General features: G+C 40.1%; 1 pseudogene; it reads left to right on the forward strand.

Annotated features, from left to right (window-relative positions):
• The first annotated feature begins 7,297 nt into the window (after nt 1–7,297).
• Nucleotides 7,298–7,910, forward strand: LOC110308689 (glyceraldehyde-3-phosphate dehydrogenase pseudogene; annotated as a pseudogene).
• Nucleotides 7,911–20,139: the final 12,229 nt, after the last annotated feature.

Genomic DNA, 20,139 nt, shown 5'->3' on the forward strand with positions numbered 1-20,139 from the left:
GCAGTGACTTTTGAGAGATGCTTTTTAAGACTAAGAATCCCAGTTTTTCTCAAATTCTCACCGTCTGATTTTGGTACCCAATAATGACCCTTGTCTGTTAGTTACAATGGTTATAAGATGGAACCACTTCTGGAACTATCAATGATCTTACACTTTTAAGTACTTGCTGCCTGTTGCTGTGTAGGTGTTTATGGGGCAGTGGGCTATGAACACACAGCCTGGACCCAGTTGAGGAAAGTTCTGGGACCCTGGTTACCCGGTGGGTGGTGATTTCCACCTACATGGGATCGAAGTTGTTCAGCCACCTCTCCTGCCCCCATCCCACTCCTGTTGCAGCTACAGCCTCCCACAGCACCCCACAGAGAGGCATGTGGCCACCAGTCACATAGGAGTAGCACCAAGTCCTCCCACATGCAAATAAAAGTTTGCCCAATGTTCTCAGACCAAAGCAATTAGAAGTGCCTCTTTTCAGACCCTTACCCACCCCAAAACTGTATATAAGAATCTTATCCAGAAGGATTAGAGGGGTGTGAGAACTACTCTGTCGTTTGAGCTGTAACATTTAGGAAGAGGTCTGCTCTCCCAAAGTGAAGCCTGTAGCTCTGCGGCTCTCCTCACTGGCCTCTCATCTGCCCAGTCCAACCCGACTCAGTTCAGGGCAACTCAGAGTAACCAGGTGTCTTAGTCAGGGTTTCTATTCCTGCACAAGCATCATGACCAAGAAGCAAGTTGGGGAGGAAAGGGTTTATTCGGCTTACACTTCCATACTGCTGTTCATCACCAAAGGAAGTCAGGACTGGAACTCAAGCAGGTCAGAAAGCAGGAGCTGATGCAGAGGCCACGGAGGGATGTTCTTTACTGGCTTGCCTCCTCTGGCTTGCTCAGCCTGCTCTCTTATAGAACCCAAGACTACCAGCCCAGGTATGGTCCCACCCACAAGGGGCCTTTCCCCCTTGATCACTAATTGAGAAAATGCCTTACAGTTGGATCTCATGGAGGCATTTCCTCAACTGAAGCTCCTTTCTCTGTGATAACTCCAGCTGTGTCAAGTTGACACAAAACTAGCCAGTACACCAGGTAACCTGGAAGATTCTTCAGAGATAGAGGTGGAGTCAATTGCAGCAGCAGAAGGGACTTCCCCTCCCTACACGCACTCAGGTCCCTTCCTAACTCTCCCACTAGGCTGGACCAGAGATCTCCGTGGAAAGCCTCTGGCACACAGGCCTACAGGTGTTGAACATCCAACAATGCTCCAAGTACTAAAGGCTTGGGCCTCAGGATGGTGTTATCAAGAGATATGATGACTTTGAGGAGGTAAGGCCTCATGAGTGGCTCGTAGGTCATAAGGATCTGACCTTAAAGGGGATCATAGCTGGCAGAAGCTGCACTGATCTGACTCTGAAGGTTTTCTGCCATGAACTAATTATTAATTTTGCCAAATCCCTCTTGCTTTTGAGATCTTGTCCTTTTTCCATTCTGTTTCTTGGCTGAGGAAATAAAGGACTTTGTTCTGTCATGCACTCTACTGTCATCTGCAAGTGACCCAAAGCCTAAAAGTAATGAGAACAGTCAATCAGGAACCGATATCTTTAAAGCTGGTACTATTAGGTATCTCAGATGTCTCATTATGGTGAAAGAAATTGAACACAGCCAGGTTCTGCTTTTGTTATTTGTTCATTGTTCAGTAGGGATATTTGAATTTTCAGTGATTAGACTCAGTTGTTCTTGTTACTTTGAAACTCATGTTATCCAGGTTTGGCCAGTAGAAATCTCGTGATCTGACTTCCAAGATTTCCTGACATGTCCTTAACAGAATTGGGGCTTTAATTGTATTTGTTGTATATTTTGGTACCTGTTTCTAAAATAATACTTTAAAAGACTGGATATCCTTTGTCCTACTATAGCATCTTCATCTGGTTTTCCTCATTTCTATTCAGAATTATATAAATAGGATCTGAAAATAGAAAAGATAACAAATTATAGTAATCCCATTGTTTTTGTGGCCATGCAGGCAACCATCTGTCCCTCCAATCTAACACACATGTTCCTATGTTAGGGACCTGGCAGTCATTGCCCCCTCCTCTTGAATCCCTTCCCATGCACCTGAGAGCTGGCTTTCCTGGCCTTTCAACCACAGGGAAAGAACAATGCTTTCCTAACTTCCAAAATATGATGAAGTCTCATTCTAAAGTAAAATGTTCAGTGACAATGGATATCATTTCTAACCGTTTAAGTCAGACACCATTGTTAACCCTTACCTTCTTGCTGTGATGGAATTCCTCAGGTATGAAGAGCTATATAGAGTCCTTCTGGTACTGGAAACAGAGTTGATATTACCTACCCTGGTGCTTTCTGCTTTTGTATCCCATTCCATTACACACAGCCTATGCACACTCTGTAACAAGGCTATAAAATCAATCCAATATGTAAAGCTGTTTGCTTCTAAATAAAAACACCTAACAAATAAAAAGCAGTATTTGTCTTTTTTTTATGTTTTTGTACAGAACACTCTCTAAAACACTCTTAACTAGAACACTCACCATTTGCTTTTCTCAATTAAGGTTTTGTTAAAGAGCAAATGAGAAGAAAACCCTCAACAATCACAGATAATAATCAACATCAAAGAGATTGCCACAGGCTTTGCAGGTAATCAAGTTTTTAACACATTCAGCACAGAAACTCATTTTTCCCCAGTGAGTATAGAATCCAGTGTGGCTGCATTTCATCAATTAGTGTTAAAGGTCTTCTCATCAAAATATATAGCAAATTTTAGGACTTCTAGTTTGCCAAAGCAAACTCAGTATGTTTTTACTGTGTATTTTATAAGGTTTTGAGTTTCTTGATCTACTTAACTAGTCTTTTTCTAAAACAACTAACATACTTGAGACCCCCCAAAAGTATAGTTTCCAATAGCCATATTGAGGGCTCACAGGGTAGCTAACTTTTGCTCTGAATGTCTGTTTCTCATTAAATTACTCAGTTTGGGAATTTAGAGATTTTGTATTTTTTGAGATGCAGATCCACAGCATTTGTCAACCTAGTGACTAGTAAATGTTCACAAGACACAACACGAAATAATGAGACATCTGATTATATAAAAAACCAACAACAAACACTGCTGAGGACTCCAGAGGAAAAGGTGGGGGGTTGGGGGATGGGGGGGGTTGGGTGGGTGGGGGAATGGCTCAATCAAGAAATTGCCTGTCACCAAAGTACAAAGAACATTTTAAGTACTGCCATCTGACTTTGGTTCCCTGGGTTCTCTGGCACCCAATGTAAAAAGCCTGACACAACCCCAGCACTCAAGACTAGAAGATCCCTGAAGCTCATTGGCCATTCAGTCTAACAAAATCAATGAGCTCCTGTGTTGCAAACTAGAGTAATGGGGGAATTACAAAACACCAGTACAGAAAAGCTGAGATCTATGGGCCATGGACTCTGTTGGAGAATGTCAACAACAACCCTGAATTTCTGTGTGTTTATTATATGCTGCAGGAAGGAGAAAAATGAGGGTTAGCTAATCTAGAAAGGAAGTTTCTGTAGGGGAGAAGTTTTAAACTGAAGACATCCAGAAACATACACTGCTTCAGTTAAAGATCAGCCATTCAGAAATATATGTACTGCAACCAGAGAAAGACTGTGCCATACATCTGAGTATGACCAAGAGGACACTGCCATTCCCAGGTCCAAGACTTGGTCCCTCACATTAGATTCTTTTGTTGGCAGTTCACATTTGCTCAAAAATTCCTCTTCTTCCCACAGGTTCAGGGAATTAAAAAAAAAAATGATTGAAAAAGACTTCTAGATGGACCTCTGACCAGGATCCCCAGGACCAGAGTGCAGGGAATAAGAAATAAAGACAGGCTATAGAGGACAAGAGAGAAGAGGAAGGGAAAAAAGAGAGGAGGCAGGGGAATTTGTCCTTGACTGCCTCTGCGTAGATAAGAGACAGACATGGCCCATAAGCAAATGATGGTTTATAAATGTGTCAGGATGGGGTGTTTAATTTTAATTGGACATGTTAATTAGGTGCGTCAAAGAGGGCTTTTGATTGCTAGACTTCAATATTTTGTTAGCTGGACTTTGGAAGTAAGCAACAGAAGGAGGAATTGGCCAAAAAAGGGAATAAGCCTTGGGGCTAGCACCTGGCATGTAATCCAAGGGTTTAGCAGATCAGAGGAAGTGTGGGAGAAGGAAAGACCTGTAAGAGCCATTTTTACAAGCTGGCTACTGTCCCTTAACTACACACACACACACACACACACACACACACACACACACACACACAGTGGGGAAGAGGTTTGGGAAGATATATTATTTGTGGGAATGTAAATTAGAGCAACCACTATAGAAATCAGTATTGAGGTTCCTGGAAAAAAAATTAGAAATAACAACATGATATGGCTAAGTCACTCCATGGTTGACGGAAATTCACCTTTCCACTAAGATGTCTGCACACTTCTGTTTGTCATGGCACTGTTTACAAGAGATATGGTTTCATGGGATCTAGGTGACCATTAATAGATAAATTAGTAAACAAAATTCATCTATTCACGATATAACTTTATTCAACCATAAAAAAATAAAATCATGATATTTACATGAACTAGGGATCACCGTGTTAACTGATATAAGCCAGACTCCAAAAATGTACATGACATACATGTATTAAAATGTCATCATGAAACCTGTTATTTTGTACAGTGAATATACACAAACAAAAATAGTAAAAAGTAACAATTAATTCTTCTAACATATAAGTTTCCTCAATAATAAAATATGTGCATTAAATTAACACATTTTAACAGTCTTGGGTCCCTAATCTGCTTGATGAAATTCTAGAATGTCTTACCAATGACAGACCTCATAGGTCAATTCACTTCCCAATGTTCTTATAGATACAGCAGTACACACATGATTTTAAGTAAAACACCCTGGGGGGGGGGGGGAATGATATTATAAGTATTGTAGTAGTCACAGTTGGAAAGCCAATTCCTAGAATGTTGTATAAATCATCTCACCACACTATGTTCTATACCTTGTATTGGATTCTTTGGAACTCTAGAAGATTATTAGACCTGGGGAGATCACAGAAGGAAACAAACAAATTCAGTTTGTAATGAATAAAATATTGACTGTAACACACTAATTATACCCTTTAACTATTTAAAAATGAATGTCACAGCTTAAGTTTATAGATTTTACATTCACATAACTTCTATAAACAATACCAAATATTGTTTTCAATAGGTTAATATCTATGGAAAAATCTTTATTTAGACAGGACTGGAAATTTAAAATTCAGTCTATCTAGAACTGAAGCCACTTCGCTGCCATTTAACTGGCACATCTTATATGTCCTCAAGCTTCATACGTCATACAAGCACCACAGTAAAGTTTTCTGCCCTAGACCCTAATAAACCTTAACTCCTGCTCCTCATGTCACAGACCAGTTATAAAGTCCTTATTCTTCTGTTCCATGAATATCTCTACTTCTCTCTTTTCCTGCTATCCATACTAGTTCAAGTTATTTTCATCTCTCACCTTTGTAGCATTTGTGTCAATGCCTCCAGCATTATTTTGTTCACTCTGGTCTTCATATTACAACTAGAATTTTCTCAGTCATCATTTATGTGCTCTCAGGATAAAATCCAAACGTCTTAGTTTGAAATGATAAAACATTTCAAGATGAAAACTTATATAGAATCTTCTCTGAAATTCCATTTTTTATTAGTTGATCTAGAAGCAAGAAGGAAAAAAGTAGATTAGTTTTTCATCTAATATAGAAAACTAAAACAAAGATAGATTGGTTGCTATGGTATAGAGAAGCACTCTAAGCAGCTCACCTTACTGCACCTGCCATAGTTCCTTTCTTCCTCTTAAATATGAAGGTCGTATGATTACTGTGAAGTGGTAATCATAGGATAGTTTGGTTAGTATGACCAATTCTATAACTCAAACATCGCTTTGTCTTCTTAAATGTATACAGTTTGTACTTGTCTTATACATGAATAAATCTTAGAAAGTGAGGACATTTGTGAAGCAGTGGACCATGCCACCAGACAGAAGAACTGGTAAGGTGGTAGCAAAAGTTCAGAACCCCAAACTATAAATAAGAATGGCAGTTCACTAGTTCCCAATCAGATTCCTGTCCTGGAGCATGTGACCATGACACTTCACTAAAAGACCATGACAACTGGTCACATAGCATAGAAATCCAGAGTTCTATCCATGGTAATAATGGGGGGGGGTGTCTAGATGGGCCCTGAGGGTTTAGCCAATAAGCATCCCTTCCTGCAAAATGTATTTAATCACTTTTCTACCATGACAAGCCATGACAGTCTCCTTCCTTGGGGACCACCATGGGGGAGGCCTTCGTCATATAGAGCTGCACCTAAGTGTCCTGCAGAAGGCCTCTTCACACTTCTCCACACTCCTGGTACCCACTCTGAGATAATATCCACAGGACAAATGGGATTCAGTGGATTATTATTAATATTATTATTATTATTATTATCATTTTAAAAGAGGACATGAAGTTGGATTAGAGAAGTGGAAGGTAGGTCTGGAAGGAATTACAGGAGGAATACAGAATAAACATGATCAAAATGCATTGTACTAAATTCTCAAAGACTTAATAAAAATATTTTAAGTAGTGAGTTATACATTAAATTATAGCCTTGGGGGATATCATAACACAGAACAATCTGACCAGTTTGTCTGTATTTGCAATTCCAAAAGTTTCTTGCAATCTTCAAGGCTAGATATATCTGCAATGTAGATCATCTAAATTTACTTCTTCTTTATTTAAAAGCCTTAGTTAGAAAAATATTTTTCGGCTCTCTGCTCCTCCTTGTTCCAGAGACAGACACATCTTCTTGTGCAGTGCCAGCCTTGTCCTGAAGACAAAATGGTGAAGGTCAGTATAAACAGATTTGGCCATATTGGGTGCCTGGTTACCAGGGCTGCCATTTGCTCTCCACCCGGCAAAGTGGAGATTGTTGCCATCAACGACCCCTTCATTGACCTCAACTACATGGTCTACATGTTCCAGTATGACTTCACCCATGACAAATTCAACCGCACAGTCAAGGCCGAGAATATGAAGATTGTCATCAGCGGGAAGCCCATCACCATCTTCCAGGAGCGAGATCCCACTAACATCAAATAGGGTGATGCTAGTGCTGAGTATGTCGTGGAGTCTACTGGTGTCTTCACCACCATGGAGAAGGCTGGGGCCCACTTGAAGGGTGGGGCCAAAAGAATCATCATTTCTGCCCCTTCGGCTGATGCCCCCATGTTTGTGATGGATGTGAACCATGAGAAACATGACAACTCCCTCAAGATTGTCTGCATCCTGCACTACCAACTGCTTAGGCTGCCGGCCAAGGTCATCCATGACAACTTTGGCATCATGGAAGGGCTCATGACCGGTCCATATCACCACTGCCTCTCAGAAGATTGTGGATGGTCCCTCTGGAAAGCTGTGGCATGATGGCCATGGGGCTGCCCAGAACATCATCCCTGAATCCACTGGTGCAGTGAATGCCTTGGACAAGGTCATCCCAGAGTTGAACGGGAAGCTCACTGGCCTGGCCTTCCGTGTTCCTACCCCCAATGTATCCATTGTGGATCTGACATGCTACCTGGAAAAACCTTCCAAGCACGATGACATCAAGAAGGAGGTAAAGGAGGCATCTGAGGGCCCACTGATGGGCATTCTGGGCTACACTGAGGATCAGGTTGTCTCCTGCGACTTCATCAGCAACTCCCAATCTTCCATCTTTGACGCTGGGGCTGGCATTACTCTTAATGACAACTTTGTAAAGCTCATTTCCTGGTATTACAATGAATACGGCTACAGCAACAGGATGGTGGACCTCAGGGCCTACATGGTCTCTAAGGATTAAGAAACCTTGGACCACCCACACCAGCAAGGACACTGAAAGAAGAGAGCCCCTCAGTTGCTGAGAGGTCCCTATCTCAAATTTTCCCCCAACACTGAGCATCTCCCTCACAATTTCCATCCCAGACCCCCATAATTATAGGAGGGGCCTAGTGAACCCTCTCTACTCTCTTGAATATCATCAATAAAATTTGACACACACACACACCCAAAAAAGAAAAGAAAACAATTTTTCAATGCTACAAAATAGCAATACCAGACCATTCATCAACCTGAAACAATAAACATTTGGAATATATGGCCATGTGACTATATGACCAAATAGTCATCTTTTGGCATTTTTACTAGATTTGATATTACTTCTTTTGTATACTATACAGATAACAGAAAAACATAAGTAAAAACCAATCAAGTGTGGAAAATGTGCTATTACTCTTACTACTTTATTAAACTTCTCGTATACACCTCAGACTTTATAAAAAGGCAAGCTCAGGACCTCCACATGTTCAGGTGGAGGCAAAACCAGTCAGAAAAACAGGTGCCTCACTATCCACCTCCAGGCCTACGGAAAGTACTAGAAGGAAAACTCCAACCTAAGGAGGTTAACTATACCCATGACATCATAGGCAATAAATAATTCATACAAGCAAAACCAAAGAGAAACACACACACACACTACACCACCACCAACAACAACAACCAGGAATCAACAATCATTGGTCACTGATATCTCTCAATATCAATAGTATCAATTCCCCAATAAAAAAAGACACAGACTAATAGAATGGATTTAAAAAGAAAAAAGAATCCATATCTACTGCATCCAAGAAACACATCTTAACATCAAGGATAGAGCTTACTTCAGGGTAAAAGGTTGGAAAAAGATAATTCATGCAAATGGAACTAAGAAACAAGCTGGAGTAGCCATTTTAATAATAGCAAAATAAACTTCAAACTAAATTTAATTAGAAGGGATGAGAAAAGACACTTAGACTCATCAAAGAAAAACCCACCAATGTGGTATTTCAATTATTAACAACTATGATCCAAACACAAGGGCACCCACATTACAAAAGCATGAATGACACATCAAACCCCATACTTTAATACTGGAAGACTTTAATACCCCACTCTCACCAATGGACAGGCCATCCGGTCAAAAACAAAACAAAGAAATAATAGAGTTAACAGAACATTTCACCCAAACACAAGATATTATATCTTCTTATCAGCACCTCACAGAACATTCTCAAAATTTGATTACACACTAGGTTACTAGGTCTTAACCATTACGAGAACATTGAAATAACACCCTGGGTTCTATCAGATCACCACAGATTAAAGCTGAACTTCAATAACAACAGAAAAAACAGAAACATGTGCTGTCACCTGAGGTTTTGACCTTAGCCATTCTGATTGGTGTAAAGTGGAATTTCAGGGTCATTTTGATTTGCATTTCCCTGATCACTAAGGACTTTAAGCATTTCTTTAAGTTCTGCTCAGCCATTTGAGATTACTCTGTTGTGAATTCTCTGTTTAGTTCTATACCCCATTTTTGATTTGTTTGTTTGGTTTTGGGGTGGTTAACTTTTTGAGTTCTTTATATATTTTGGATACTAGCCTTTTTTATCAGATGTGGAGTTAGTGAAGATTTTTCCCAATATGTAAATTGCCAATTTGTCCTATTGACTATGTCCCATAACAGAAAACGTGGTTCATTTACACAATGGAATACTACTCAGCTATTAAGAACGAGGATATCCTGAGTTTTGCAGGCAAAGGATGGAACTAGAAAATATCATCCTGAGTGAGGTAACTCAGACCCAAAAGGGCATGCATGGTATGTACTCACTAATAAGTGAATATTAGACCATAAAAGTACAGAATACCCAGGATACAATCCACAATACATGAAAAGGTTAACAAGCTGAAGAGCCCAAGTGAGGATGCCTCAATCCCACTTGGGAGAGAGAAGAAAGAAATCACAGGAGTGGGGAGGGAGGGTCCTTGGTGGGAAAGGACACAGGTAAGGGAAGAGGGGAACACAATCAGGTATTGGGTGGGGGGAACAGGACTGAAGTCCTATGGACCAGCAGAAAGAAGGAAAACAGGAAACCTCAGGAGGTATGAGGTGGTTGTGGGGAGGACCCTCTAGAATGTACCAGAGACCTGGGAAGTGAGACAATCTCAGCACTCAAAGGGAGTTCTTACCTTAGATGAAATGCCCTACAGTGGGGAGAGGAAACTTGTAGAGCCCTTCTCCAGTAGAAAGACAGGGCATCAAGTGAGGGATGGGATTGCCATCCCACAGTCAAAAACTCTGACCCATAATTGTTTGTGTCTAAAAGAACTGTAGGGACAAAAATGGAGAAGAGCCTGACAAATAAGGAGGTCCAGTGATAAGCCCAAAGAGGGATCAAGCTCATGGGAAGGCCCCAAGGCCTGACACTATGTCTGAGGCTATGGAGCACTCACAAAAAGGGTCTATCAGGACTGCCATCCAAAAGACTCAAAAAGCAGCTGAAAGAGTCAGATGCAGATATTTACACCCAACCAGTGGACAGAAGCTGCTGTATCCTGTGGTTGAATTAAGGAAAATCTTGAAGAAGCTGAAGAAGAGGGCGATCTTGTAGGAGGACCAGCAGTCACAACTAACCTGGAACCCCAAGATCTCTCAAGCACTGGGCCACCAACCAAGCAGCATACACCAACTGATATGTGCCCAACACATATACAGCAGAGGACTGCCAGATTTGGACTCAGTCAGAGAAGATGCACCTAACTCTCAAGAGACTGGAGGTCCCAGGGAGTAGGGATGTCTGGTGGGGTGAGGGGTTGGGGGAACATCCTCCTGGAAATGGTGGGAAGACATATGGGATGTGGAACAGCCAGAGGGTGGACCGGGGGAGAAAATCTGGACTGGAAAAAAGGATTAATTTTTTTTAATTAAATGAAAAAAAAAATGAAAACAAAAACAAAACACAGAAAACCTACAAACTCTTAGAAATCTAACAACTTCCTAATGAATAACTTTGGGGTCAAGGCAGAAATATTGAAATTAAAGTCTTTCTAGAATTTAATGAAAATGAATGTAGGACATATCCAAACTTATGGCACACATTGAATGAAAGCAGTGCTAAGAGGAAAATTCATAGCACTATGTGCCTTCATAATAAAGAAATTAGAGATATCTTATATTAGCAATTTAACAGCACAGCTGAAAGCTCTCTAACAAAAAGAAACAAAGGATGGTAAGAAATAATTAAGATGAGGACTGAAATCAATAAAATAGAAACAAAAAGAACAATACAAAGAATCAATAAAACAAGTGAATTCTTTGAGAAAATCAACATGACAGGCAAATCCTTCTCCAAACTAACTAAAAGATAGAGAGGGAATATCTAAATTAACAAAATCAGAAACTTAAAAGAGGGGCATAACAGACACTGCGGAAATTCAAAGAATCATTAGGTCATACTTCAAAAACCTGTACTCCTCAAAATTGAAAAATCTAAACTAAATGGACAATTTTCTTGATAGATACCACTTACCAAAGTTAAATAAAGACCAGATAATTTAAATAGACCTGCAACCCCTAAGGAAATAGAAACAATCATTAAAATTCTCCCAACCAAAAAAGCCCAAGGCCAGATTGAGTACAGATTTCTACCAGACTTTCAAAAAAGATATAACACCAATATTCCTCAAATTATTCCACAAAATAGAAACAGAAGGAAGACTGCCAGACTTATTCTATGAGGCAACCATCACCTGATATCCAAATCACACAAAGACTCAACAAAGACAGAATTACAGACCAGTTTCCCTCATGAGCATTGATGTGGAAATACTCGATAAAAGGCTTGCAAAATGAATCCAAAACACATCAAAAAGATCATCCACCTTGATCAAATAGGCTTCATCCCAAAATATACAGGGACAGTTCTACATAAAAATATTCTAGCAATAAAGAAGCAAGCCCAAGCATTTTTACAGAGCTGTGGTTTTTTCAGTTTTGCTATTTTGAATACAGCAAAGTAAACACAAGTTAAGAAAATCTGTTTCCAGAGGTCTACTGACATCAAAGACTATTGTTTTGAATAAACAATAAGCACCTACTAGAGCCATGTGCTAATACCAAATATCAGAAAATTACAATGAGAAGTACTCAATGGGAACAATGTTTTAATGATAAATAGCCATAAGTATTTGTTACCAAAAGTGAATAAAAGACAAGTTTGCATATCCAAAATTCTAGATTAGTGTTTCGGCTTGAAATTTCAGGGAATAATTTTGATAGAATAGTAAGAAAGACAGTGGGTAGATTTCAATGACTTCAAGTACATTATTCTGTAGCATGTTAAGGCCCATTAAAAACTTCTAAACAAAAATGTTCATTTTCTCTTTTCTAAGCTTTTAAGTCCGAAATTGATGACTTCTTCATGATTATCATGCACATCCTGAACTTTTTAATATCTAAGCTAAGTAAAACCCAAAATACATCTGGTCAAAACTTATTTTAAGCCATTTCTAAAATTTTACACACAAGCATATTTCAAACACAATTTATCCCACATGTTTCTAATTTATTTGCACTTTTGTCATCAAACGTTTGTTCAACAAAATTTATTTACATATTGTCCAACATGCCTTCCAATGCTTGCTTTCATATGTGACACTATGAAACACTCTAACTTTAAATTACAAGAGTTAGCTCTGAAACCTTCTACCTGAAAATTACAAATTTGGTTCATGTGGAGCTTACATTTGACAAAACACTTCCATATTCTCTCTCACATTTTCTTTAACATTCTCTTTACTCTGTGCCCCCACATATAATTACTTATAGATTAAGTGATATGAATCACCATTATGGGGCAGTAATGCCGAAGTTGTTTGTGTAGAGACCATTGTCTTAAGTATTTTAAGAGGTATTGTTGGTAAAAGTGTCATTGATAAATAAGTGAAAAACGTTGGAGGCCACAGGGAGTTTAGAGGTCTGGTGGGGTAGGGGATGGTGGTTGGGGACAGGGTAGGGAGAAAATATGGGATGTAGAACAGTCAAAACAGACTGGGAGGGGGATAAAATCTGGAGTGTAAAAAAAAGAGAGAGATTAAATAAAATTAAAAAAACTAGAAGCTTTCTTTACTGTAAAACTTCTCTTTCTCTTATATGCATAATGGATATTAGGAAATAAATACAGAAATAGCATTTCTCAAACTCATCTGACAATGGGACCCTTTTTTAACAGACCTTTTGTAGGATATTAATACTCTATTTTAAAAACACTTGAAAATCTTCTCTGTCAGATTTGAGACAGTTGCAATGATGTGCTTATTACTGTCTGCCCAACTCTGTCACTCCAGTGAGACTACTTAGTTAATGTTTGCAAGAGCAAAGACCAGATTCTTGAAATGTACACGTAAGAATTACTAATAACTACTCCAACAAAGTAACCTGAGTTTTGACTAGTGTAATAATGATAGATGAGCAACAATATGAAGGGGGATGAATTTAGTTCTCAATAATTTTCAAAGGGAATGATTTTAGTGAAAACTACCATCTACTCAATTTTTAGTGTGTTAAATAAATATAACCCACTAAATATATGGGCAGTTCTTGATTATACTACAATATAATTCTGAATTGGCATCTCTCACTGAACATTTTTTTTCAGAACCATCCCTATAAACATATGGTATATTCTGAGCAAACACAGAGTAATTTAAGTAATATTTGTTTAATCAAGACATAATTTTAACATTGTTAAATATCATTAAGGGCAGTAGGCTCTCCTGATCTGCCTGAGCCTTCTAAAGGAAAGGTTTCATTGATATGTTTATATAACTGAAAGATAATTCCACTGTGACCCAAATCACATAATACAATCCAAAGACCTTAGCAAATTAATTTAGAATTAGCTCATGTTTATACAATGCATGCCATCTCTTGTCTTCAATTATAAAGAAAATTAAGAACAGTCTCTATTAAGAAACACACTCTTTAAACCAGTAAAATGCACTGTGGCATGGCATATAATGCAATTTAGCTAAAAATCATAGATATTCTTAGCACAAGACAAAGATGTGAAAGTTACTCTTAACAATTATTATTAAATATCTTAAAATGTTTTCAAAAGCATTCACTTCCACTGTGAAAGTTTAACTGCCATGATAATTGTGTCTCTAATTTAAAAAAAAAAGTGGAAAAAATGCATGAAATAAGAGTTCAGGACAGGATCTTAAGACTTCTGGTGAGGGGAGCACAGCTTCTGCTCCAATCCAATTGCGCGGGACCTGAGACTGCATTAGTTAGGGAAGCAGAAACCGGCCTGAGTAGGACCACAGGCCTCATCCGGCCGGATCAGCGCCAGGGTAGCGGGAGCGCAGGGTTGCCTGACACCCGCCAGCTACCCACGACCCCCGCCGCAGGATTTTGGGACTGCTGGTGAGTGGAACACAGCTTCTGCTCCAGTCCAATCACGCGGGACCTGAGACTGCTCTGGTTGGGGAGAGAGAAATCCGGCCCACACAGGGCCACAACCCTCTTCAGGTCAGAAAAGCACCTGAGCAGCTGGGGCGCAGGGTCTGCTGACACTCGCCAACTGCCCACAACACCTGCCACAGGATCTTAAGACTTCTGGTGAGGGGAGCACAGCTTCTGCTCCAATCCAATTGCGCGGGACCTGAGACTGCATTAGTTAGGGAAGCAGAAACCGGCCTGAGTAGGGCCACAGGCCTCACCCGGCCGGATCAGCGCCAGGGTAGCTGGAGCGCAGGGTTGCCTGACACCCGCCAGCTACCCACGACCCCCGCCGCAGGATTTTGGGACTGCTGGTGAGTGGAACACAGCTTCTGCTCCAGTCCAATCACGCAGGACCTGAGACTGCTCTGGTTGGGGAGAGAGAAATCCGGCATACATAGGGCCACAACCCTCTTCCAGTCAGAAAAGCACCGGGGCAGCTGGGGCGCAGAGGCGGCTGACACTCGCCAGCTACCCACAACACCCTCCACAGGATCTTAAGACTTCTGGTGAGTGGAGCACAGCTTCTGCTCCAATCCAATTGCGCGGGACCTGAGACTGCACTAGTTAGGGAAGCAGAAACCGGCCTGAGTAGGGCCACAGGCCTCATCCAGCTGGATCAGCGCCAGGGTAGCGGGAGAGCAGGGTTGCCTGACACCCGCCAGCTACCCACGACCCCAGCCGCAGGATTTTGGGACTGCTGGTGAGTGGAACACAGCTTCTGCTCCAGTCCAATCACGCAGGACCTGAGACTGCTCTGGTTGGGGAGAGAGAAATCCGGCCTACATAGGGCCACAAGCCTCTTCCGGTCAGAAAAGCACCTGAGCAGCTGGGGCGCAGGGTCTGCTGACACTCGCCAACTGCCCACAACACCCGCCACAGGATCTTAAGACTTCTGGTGAGTGGAGCACAGCTTCTGCTCCAATCCAATTGCGCGGGACCTGAGACTGCATTAGTTAGGGAAGCAGAAAAAGGGCCTGAGTAGGACCACAGGCCTCTTCCGGCTGGACCAGCACCGGGGTACCGTCAGCTACCCACGACCCCCGCCCCAGGATTTAGAGACTGCTGGTGAGTGGAACACAGCTTCTGCTCCAATCTTTAAATAGTGACAACGATAACAACTAACCCCAGAGATTACCAGATGGCGAAAGGTAAACGTAATAATCTTACTAACAGAAACCAAGACCACTCACCATCATCAGAACCCAGCACCCCCACTTCACCCAGTCCAGGGCACCCCAACACACCGGAAAAGCTAGACACGGATTTAAAAGCATATCTCCTGATGATGATAGAGGACTTCAAGAAGGACGTTAATAACACACTTAAAGAAATGCAGGAGAACACTGCTAAAAAGGAAGAAGACAATAAAGAGGAAGCACAAAAATCCCTTAAAGAATTGCAGGAGAACACTGCTAAAGAGTTACAAATCCTTAAAGAAAAACATGATAACATAATCAAACAGGTAGAAGTCCTTACAGAAAAACAGGAAAACACATCCAAACAGATGATGGAAATGAACAAAACCATACTAGACCTAAAAAGGGAAGTAGACACAATAAAGAAAACCCAAAATGAGGCAACACTGGAGATAGAAACCCTAGGAAAGAAATCTGGAACCATAGATGCAAGCATCAGCAACAGAATACAAGAGATGGAAGAGAGAATCTCAGGTGCAGAAGATTCCATAGAGAACATCGGCACAACAATCAAGGAAAATGGAAAATGCAAAAAGATCCTAACTCAAAACATCCAAGAAATACAGGACATAATGAGAAGACCAAACCTCCGGATAATAGGAGTGGATGAGAATGAAGATTTTCAACTCAAAGGACCAGCAAACATCTTCAACAAAATTATAGAAGAAAACTTCCCAAATCTAAAGAAAGAGATGCCCATGAACATACAAGAAGCCTACAGAACTCCAAATAGACTGGATCAGAAAAGAAATACCTCCCGACACATAATAATCAGAGCAACAAATGCTCTAAATAAAGATAGAATACTAAAAGCAGTAAGAGAAAAAAGGCCAAGTAACATATAAAGGCAAGCCTATCAGAATTACACCAGATTTTTCACCAGAGACTATGAAAGCCAGAAGATCCTGGACAGATGTTATACAGACACTAAAAGAACACAAATTCCAGCCCAGGCTACTATACCCAGCCAAACTCTCAATTAACATAGATGGAGAAACCAAAGTATTCCATGACAAAACCAAATTCACACATTATCTCTCCACGAATCCAGCCCTTCAAAGGATAATAACAGAAAAAAACCAATACAAGGACAGGAACCACGCCCTAGAAACAACAAGAAGGTAATCCCTCAACAAACCTAAAAGAAGACAGCCACAAGAACAAAATGCCAACTTTAACATCAAAAATAACAGGAAACACCAATTTCTTTTCCTTAATATCTCTTAATATCAATGGACTCAACTCCCCGATAAAAAGACATAGACTAACAAACTGGCTACACAAACAAGACCCAACATTTTGCTGCTTACAGGAAACTCATCTCAGAGAAAAGGATAGACACTACCTCAGAATGAAAGGCTGGAAAACAATTCTCCAAGCAAATGGAATGAAGAAACAAGCTGGAGTAGCCATTCTAATATCAGATAAGATTGACTTCCAACCCAAAGTCATTAAAAAAGACAGGGAGGGACACTTCATACTCATCAAAGGTAAAATCCTCCAAGAGGAACTATCAATCCTGAATATCTATGCTCCAAATACAAAGGCAGCCACATTCATTAAAGAAACTTTAGTAAATCTCAAAGCACACATTGCACCTCATACAATAATAGTGGGAGACTTCAACACACCACTTTCATCAATGGACAGATCATGGAAACAGAAACTAAACAGGGACACAGTGAAACTAAGAGAAATTATGAATCAAATGGATCTGGCAGATATCTACAGAACATTCTATCCTAAAACGAAAGGATATACCTTCTTCTCAGCACCTCATGGTACCTTCTCCAAAATTGACCACATAATTGGTCACAAAACAGGCCTCAACAGATATAAAAATATTGAAATTGTCCCATGCATCCTATCAGATCACCATGGACTAAGGCTGATCTTCAATAACAAAATAAATAATAGAAAGCCAACCTTCACGTGGAAACTGAACAACACTCTTCTCAATGATACCTTGGTCAAGGAAGGAATAAAGAAAGAAATTAAGGACTTTTTAGGTTCAATGAAAATGAAGCCACAACATACCCAAACTTATGGGACGCAATGAAAGCATTTTTAAGAGGAAAACTCATAGCTCTGAGTGCCTCCAAAAGGAAACTAGAGAGAGCACACATTAGCAGCTTGACAACACACCTAAAAGCACTAGAACAAAAGGAAGTAAATTCACCCAAGAGGAGTAGACGGCAGGAAATAATCAAACTCAGGGGTGAAATCAACCAAGTGGAAACAAGAAAAACTATTCAAAGAATCAACCAATCAAGGAGCTGGTTCTTTGAGAAAATCAACAAGATAGATAAACCCTTAGCCAGACTCACTAGAGGGCACAGGGAAAGCATCCTAATTAACAAAATCAGAAATGAAAAAGGAGACATAACAACAGATCCTGAAGACATCCAAAACACCATCAGATCCTTCTACCAAAGACTATACTCAACAAAACTGGAGAACCTGGATGAAATGGACAAGTTCCTAGACAGATACCAGGTACCAAAGTTGAATCAAGATCAGGTTAATGATCTAAACAGCCCTATATCCCCCAAAGAAATAGAAGCAGTCATTAATAGTCTCCCAACTAAAAAAAGCCCAGGACCAGATGGGTTTAGTGCAGAGTTCTATCAGACCTTCAAAGAAGATCTAATCCCAGTTCTTCACAAACTATTCCACAAAATAGAAACAGAAGGTACTCTACCCAACTCATTCTATGAAGCCACAATTACTCTGATACCTAAACCACAAAAAGACCCAACAAAGATAGAAAACTTCAGACCAATATCCCTTATGAATATTGATGCAAAAATCCTCAATAAAGTTCTTGCTAACCGAATCCAAGAACACATCAAAACAATCATCCATCCTGACCAAGTAGGTTTCATCCCAGGGATGCAGGGATGGTTCAATATACGGAAATCCATCAACGTAATCCAGTATATAAACAAACTCAAAGATAAAAACCACATGGTCATCTCCTTAGATGCGGAAAAAGCATTTGACAAGATCCAACACCCATTCATGATAAAAGTCTTGGAAAGATCAGGAATTCAAGGCCCATACCTAAACATGATAAAAGCAATCTACAGCAAACCAGTAGCCAACATCAAAGTAAATGGTGAGAAGCTTGAAGCAATCCCTCTAAAATCAGGGACTAGACAAGGCTGTCCACTTTCTCCATACCTATTCAACATTGTACTTGAAGTCCTAGCCAGAGCAATTCGACAACAAAAGGAGATCAAAGGGATACAAATTGGAAAAGATGAAGTCAAAATATCACTTTTTGCAGATGATATGATAGTATATATAAGTGACCCTAAAAATTCCACCAGAGAACTCCTAAGCCTGATAAACAGCTTCGGTGAAGTAGCTGGATATAAAATTAACTCAAACAAATCAATGGCCTTTCTCTACACAAAGAATAAACAGGCTGAGAAAGAAATTAGGGAAACAACACCCTTCTCAATAGTCACAAATAATATAAAATATCTTGGCGTGACTCTAACTAAGGAAGTGAAAGATCTGTATAATAAAAACTTCAAGTCTCTGAAGAAAGAAATTATAGAAGATCTCAGAAGATGGAAAGATCTCCCATGCTCATGGATTGGCAGGATCAACATTGTAAAAATGGCTATCTTGCCAAAAGCAATCTACAGATTCAATGCAATCCCCATCAAAATTCCAAATCAATTCTTCAACGAATTAGAAAGTGCAATCTGCAAATTCATCTGGAATAACAAAAAACCTAGGATAGCAAAAACTCTTCTCAAGGATAAAAGAACCTCTGGTGGAATCACCATGCCGGACCTAAAGCTCTACTACAGAGCAATTGTGATAAAAACTGCATGGTACTGGTATAGTGACAGACAAATAGACCAATGGAATAGAATTGAAGACCCAGAAATGAACCCACACACCTATGGTCACTTGATCTTCGACAAGGGAGCTAAAAACATCCAGTGGAAGAAAGACAGCGTTTTCAACAAATGGTGCTGGCACAACTGGTTGTTAACATGTAGAAGAATGCGAATCGATCCATTCCTATCTCCTTGTACTAAGGTCAAGTCTAAGTGGATCAAGGAACTTCACATAAAACCAGAGACACTGAAACTTATAGAGGAGAAAGTGGGGAAAAGCCTTGAAGATATGGGCACAGGGGAAAAATTCCTGAATCGAACAGTAATGGCTTGTGCTGTAAGATCGAGAATTGACAAGTGGGACCTCATGAAACTACAAAGCTTCTGCAAGGCTAAAGACACCATCAATAAGACAAAAAAACCACCAACAGATTGGGAAAGGATCTTCACCTATCCTAAATCAGATAAGGGACTAATATCCAATATATATAAAGAACTCAAGAAGGTGGACTCCAGAAAGTCAAATAACCCCATTAAAAAATGGGGCTCAGAACTGAACAAAGAATTCTCACCTGAGGAATACCGAATGGCAGAGAAGCACCTGAAAAAATGTTCAACATCCTTAATCATCAGGGAAATGCAAATCAAAACAAC

Source organism: Mus caroli, unplaced genomic scaffold (genome assembly GCF_978045245.1).
Source record: "Mus caroli unplaced genomic scaffold, Mus_caroli_1 scaffold_15, whole genome shotgun sequence".
Classification (NCBI taxonomy): domain Eukaryota; kingdom Metazoa; phylum Chordata; class Mammalia; order Rodentia; family Muridae; genus Mus; species Mus caroli.